The 5,976-nt window shown below is 44.7% G+C and overlaps 1 pseudogene; it reads left to right on the forward strand.

Moving 5' to 3' along the window:
* Positions 1-2,125: 2,125 nt before the first annotated feature.
* LOC139835486 (uncharacterized) lies at positions 2,126-5,653 on the forward strand (annotated as a pseudogene).
* The last annotated feature ends 323 nt before the right edge of the window (positions 5,654-5,976 follow it).

Genomic DNA, 5,976 nt, shown 5'->3' on the forward strand with positions numbered 1-5,976 from the left:
ATCCTTAAATATCACAAATATAGGTACACTCATTGGGAGCATATGAATGTCAAGAAGTATTTTGATAGTAGTTTCTAGAGTACGTATAAGCTTGAAAACTTTACTGTAAGTAACTATATATTTCGAAAGTGATATGGTGTAAGCAAGTAGTTTGTCCTATCAGCCCCTCTGTTGTTATGTAGTCTTGCCCAGTTGACAATTCAGAAGATGAGGATAATCACACCCTTCCTCGAACCAAGCTATCTAACCTTTTTGGAGCACAAAGTTTGAGAAGTTTAGTGAAAATGGCCAAGCTTTCTTCCATCCCTTCTGGCTCACTAGGCTCACCTCTATCTTCGGTTTAGGAAGTACAATACTGTACAAGCAAAAGGGTGAGTGAACTAACTTCAAAGTGACAAAATGCCATACTCCATACAAGACGAAATAAAAACACGATTATGAGTGCATCTCAAAGCTACTTTGAGTACATCTTAGAAGGCAAATCTCAAAGCTAATATTAATGACAGAAAAATAATATTAGGAGTGCAAAATAATGTCAAGGATGTTAGTAGGTAGCAAGAAAACATCCATACTGAGTCCAATGCAAGAAAGAGCACACTCATATTTTATAGGCTCTTTGATTCGAGGAATTTAAAATATACAAGGATAGGAAATGCGCATGATTACAATATCATGCCCATATTAGTTTTAGATAATTTTATTTACACCAAATTTTGTTTTATTGCGCAAGGAAAAAAAATAGTCATAATTCTTACCAAGAGGACGATCAATGGATGTTAAATTCCTAAAGAATGCAGTCAAAAGTATTTCACAACAAAAAAAAAAGTGTAGGATTCAATCCCACAAACCAGACACCCATGTAGTACATTTTTTCTGTAAGCTTTCAACTCATGAGTAGACTATTCCTGTGATAATATTTTGAATCACGCCCTAAAGTTGGAAGTGGTCAATTGAAACCTACAATTGTCTTGGAAGTAGACTATTCTTATAGCAAAAGTGCATGGCACGCTTAGTTAGTGTTTATTCTAGGATCTAAAAGAAGTGTGACGTGCAAACCCAAAACCTTTCCAACAAAAAAGGGGATCAGAGAAAACGAGTTATAGCACAAAGCCACAAACGGACAAATCTATCTATACCTAATAATAAAGAAAATAAGGTTTCTTGTTCGTCCGTCCTCACTTTTACCGTTTTGCCCTCCCACCACACATGAAATTACCCACCAATGCCACTGGCAAGTGAAAATAACGGTTCAGGAAAAAATTGCGGCGTCGTCTGTCTATTCCCCAATCGTCACAAACCACCTCCGAGGTAGCGCCGCCCCCCATAGCAGAGATGGCCGTGCACGCACGACGCTCGCCATCAAGGCCGCTGCGCACCAGACCTTGCACACCTACTCCCCCGCCAAGTAGCCGTCCACCATAATCGTCGCCTCCACTGACTTCCCCGTCCCCGGCGGCGCCAATCTCAAGATCCCCGACAGCTGCGCCTTGGTTCTTGTGAACATGGTGGCGGGAAGACCCCCTATGTACAGCAGGGTCCGATGCTATACTCCAGTACAAGATTGATGAGGGCTGATTTTGGATCCAGGTCGGGCCTTAGAAGCCAGGCTCCGTCTCGTCGGATCGGTGCTGAAAAGCGGCGGAAGATGTCACTCACGGTTCCCAAGGCCGGTGGCATCTCGCCCTCTTGTGACGCCTCCCTTTTCTGTGATTTTCTATCAGCGCAGTGCTACAACCAAATCGGTGCAATTATGTCTTCAGCTAATGTACCCGATGACCTTGGCAGAAGATTTACTCCATGATTAGCAAAATGATCCCAAACAACTGGTACGGTCTTAGGTACTGCCCACACACTAGCAAATTCATGGCTTCGGTCAGTGTCGCATCGACCAATTAATTCTGTTTTCCTGTGTAACAAATTCATCATTCCGAAGATTAATTCGTACTGTACTTGGGACTGGTGTACGCACGAACCGCAGGAATGGAGCCCGAACTCTGTGGAAGTGCAACCACCGCTCTTTTCGATATCTGCGCCGCCGTTCATCCGCGCTTAATAAGAACCCTACGTATGCGCTTTCTCCGGTCTACAACCGGCCGCCATTAATCGAAAACTCTCCTCGCTCACAATGAGCGACCTCTCTCAGCTACCATCAGACACCGACATCGAGAGTAAGCCGTCGGGATGGCGTCACTGGTGGGACAAAGCTGCGACTCCTAGCAGCGATGATTCCCCGCCGCCGGACAACGGCGAGGAATGGGAGGCCGAGGAGGAGGAGGAGGAAGAGGCTGAGGAGGCGGCGGCCCGGGCGAAGGCAAAGGCGCAGCCGGTGAGCACCGTCGATGACGAGGAGGACACAAGTTCCTCCGACGCGTCGAACGACACCAACTTTTCAGAAGAGGTGACGAGCAGGAAGCGCCACCGCGAGGACGACGAGGCGGGGTCATCAAAGAAGAAGTAGTTTAATTTTTTATATGTAATTTGTTTATATTTTTCAAAGTTTTTATATGTAATTTATTTATGTTGCACCGCTTTGAATATTAGCAGCAATATTAGTACAGCGTAATTCCCTATGCATTTCTTCTATCTAATAAACTAAAAAAATAGTATTTTAAAGTTTGGGGGCGACGTTTAGTGGACGTGGCTGGGGAGCGACGCCCCCAAGTACGGCACGAACGAAACACGTCCCCAAACGATAAATTCAGCGCCGTTTGGGGGACACTTTGGGGGACACGGCTAAAAATGCTCTTAGAATCCGCAGCAACGCCGCGGGCATGTTTCCTAGTACCTAATAATAATAAAGAAAATAAGGTTTCTTGTTGGTCCGTCCTTATTTTACCGTTTTACCCTCCCACCAAACCACATAATACCACCAAATTGACACCGTACCGTTTCACTTTTTTTCCTTCTATTGACACCATACCGTTTTGCTTTCTTTTCCCTTCTTTCTCTCCCGTGAGCTGCCGAAGACCGGCCTCGATTCGTCCCGCGAAAACCATGAGGTCGAACAAGGCAAACAACAACCGACGGGTACGATTTGAACCCTGTTGGGACTCAGGTAAGAGCAGGCGCCCACGGGCAACCCGACATGGACTCCGTTTGGCAAGCTGAAGCCAATAAAAACAGACTCGATACCCTTGACAGAAACCCAGATCGACTGCAGGTTCCGCTGCTGTCGCCCGTGCTCGACATTTACGTCGTCTCGCCATCGCCAGAAATCGATCTGCGCCGCTCTTGCCGTGAGTCTCGAATTTTTTTATCGTTCTCGAACAGTCTCATCACGTACAGAGGTTGTGGTTGCCACGAAGACAAGCAGACAAGGAGATTCGATTCCCTTCATGCCAAGCTCGCCGGCGCCATCCTCGAACAGTCTCATCGTCTCGTCAGGTACGGCGGTGGTGGATAGGAGATTTTAGTTCGCTCATGTTTCCCGTCCCCATCCTTCCGGCCTTCGGCCGGCTGCTGCACCCACAAATCTGCGTCACCCATGGATCTCCAGCACATTAGCGTGAGTGTGCCCGAGTGATCCTCTCGGTCCCGACTGTTGCACGCCCGTCATCGAGGGTCAGCGCCGGACCAATGCCGCCATTATGGTGATCGCCTGATGCTCCTCTCCGTGTATGTACCGATAAGACTTGGATGCATAGGAAAATCCATCACAAGAAGTGCGGGCTACAGCAGGGAGCTGCAATCTTTCAACAGACAGCGTTAACATTGGGATTCAGATGTTGGCAGCAACAGTCAGCCATCGTCGTTCCAAACGGCACAAACTGTAGCCTGGCAATGTTCAGTTTATGCATAAACGAATTCAGAAACTCTTCTTAGTCTGAGGAGTTCAGACTCTTCTTATAGAACATAGCAAAAAAAGGATTGATTTTGTACCATTTTACTAGGTAGATTCACACTCATAAAATATATCTTTGCAAGCGAACATATTTTCATGATTTTGCAGCAAAACGAATAGTTCAGCTAACTACCACCCAGCAGCTTCCTAAATCATTACTGCACCTGCATCTGCCACTATTAGTTTTTGAAAAATTACAAAATAAAACAAAAAATTAAGGGAAGAATAAGAAATTTTATGGCGGGTGTAACAAAACTGAAGAGATGAGATGAATTTCACAGAAGAAACAAATGATAAAAAAATGACAACAACGCTATTTCAGTTGTGGGTGCTGCACTAGCGTGGTTGTCTTAATAGGTATCTTGACTTCAGCCAATGGTAGGACATGACAACAAAGCTATTTCAGTTGTACCTACATCTAAATCTGGAATTCTTCGTTTAGAAAAATATGATTTTTAATTGTTGAATTTTATGTGGTATACTCCCTCCATTGCACCAAAAGTTCCTTAGATTTATCAAAAATTGAATTTCAGTGTATGGGAGTCGTGTTTTGGAACATGGGAGAATATAACTTACACATATTTTCAATTTCAAAAAAATTAAAACAAAAAATTCGCACATACTTCACATGCTATGCGCTCACAAAGTCGTTTCATAAAAAATCGACGACGTGTGTAAAAAGATAAAATTCAATACTAAATAATGATTTTCACAAGATAAATTTCCTCTTTTTTACATAGACCAAAAAAATATTGGGTTTTCGTGAAACTTGACGAACAAGACACATATATTATAGAGATATACATGTCCAATTGTTTTCCAAAAAACTTCGACGCTTCGAAATATAATTTTTGGTAGAGGGAGCATACGCGAATATGAGCCGAATTGAGTAGTGTCTCGATACATCCAACTTTTGATAAATCTAAGACACTTCTAATAGGATGGAGGAATTACAAATTTTCAACAACCATAGTAACGCACGGGCACTTTTACTAGTAAGGCTACAAAAAGTATGAGAAATGTAGTTCGTTGCAGTACAACATGCCAACACACACAGCCTAATTTATACACCCAAAAGAGCAGCAAATTCACCGCTTTCCAAAATCAACAAATTCCATCTCAAAAAAAAAAAAAAATCAACAAATTCACAGCCCAAATGGCAATTTGTGTTCGTTCCAAAGCGTACACGACCACCCAACCTCACTGTTCATAACCACGCCACCACGCGCGAAATGGAGGAAAAGCCCCAACGTCCGAACTGTTCTTCTACCTTCCTTTCCACGCCGCGTGTCCGCCGGGCACGGCCGTGTGGGCAAGCACCCTGGAGGCCGCGGTAACGCCTGAGGCTTGCACCACCACCACATCCTCTTCGACAAGTACCACCCCGGCTACTTCGGCAAGGTCGGTATGCGCTACTTCCACAAGCTCAGCAACAGGTTCTACTGCCCGTTGGTCAAAGTCGAGAGGCTCTGGTCGATGGTGCCCGCCGAGAAGGTGGCCGAGGCGGGAGCCGACAAGGCCCCCGTGCTCGACGTCTCCCAGTTCGGCTACTTCAAGGTGCTCGATCGGCAAGGGCCTGCTCTCCGACAAGCCCATCGTCGTCAAGGCGAAGCTCATCTCCAAGATCGCTGAGAAGAAGATCAAGGCCGCCGGCGGCGCCGTCGTGCTCGTCGCATAGGGTTCCCTGCTCGTCGTAGTTGTTTCCTGTCGAAGCTATTTGTGTTGAACAAGACTTAATTAGTTCTCTATCCTGCTTCCCGTGTTGAAAGACAGCGACTTACGAGAGTTTTTGCAGTATGTGTTGCCAGATTATATCATATATTTCAGACATGTCATCTCTATGTGTGATCCTATTTATGGTTTGTTTGATCCGTGTCGTCAGTCAGTGATCAGTTATCTGCTAGTTGGCATAGGGCCCACGCCATTCAACCTTTTTCATTGTGCATAAATTCTGTTTCTGTTTGAATCATGTGAAGTGAATTCTGCCATTATTTCAAAATTATATTTAGTGTCCTAGACTAATATTTAGCTTCTGATAACACATTGATTAGTTGAATTGTTAATGCTGGGAGTATTAGGTGGGCTGTCTGTTACCATTGTTAACATGATAGATCATCAGTTATACAAAAATGCCA

This window comes from Lolium perenne, chromosome 2 (genome assembly GCF_019359855.2).
Source record: "Lolium perenne isolate Kyuss_39 chromosome 2, Kyuss_2.0, whole genome shotgun sequence".
Classification (NCBI taxonomy): Eukaryota; Viridiplantae; Streptophyta; class Magnoliopsida; order Poales; family Poaceae; genus Lolium; species Lolium perenne.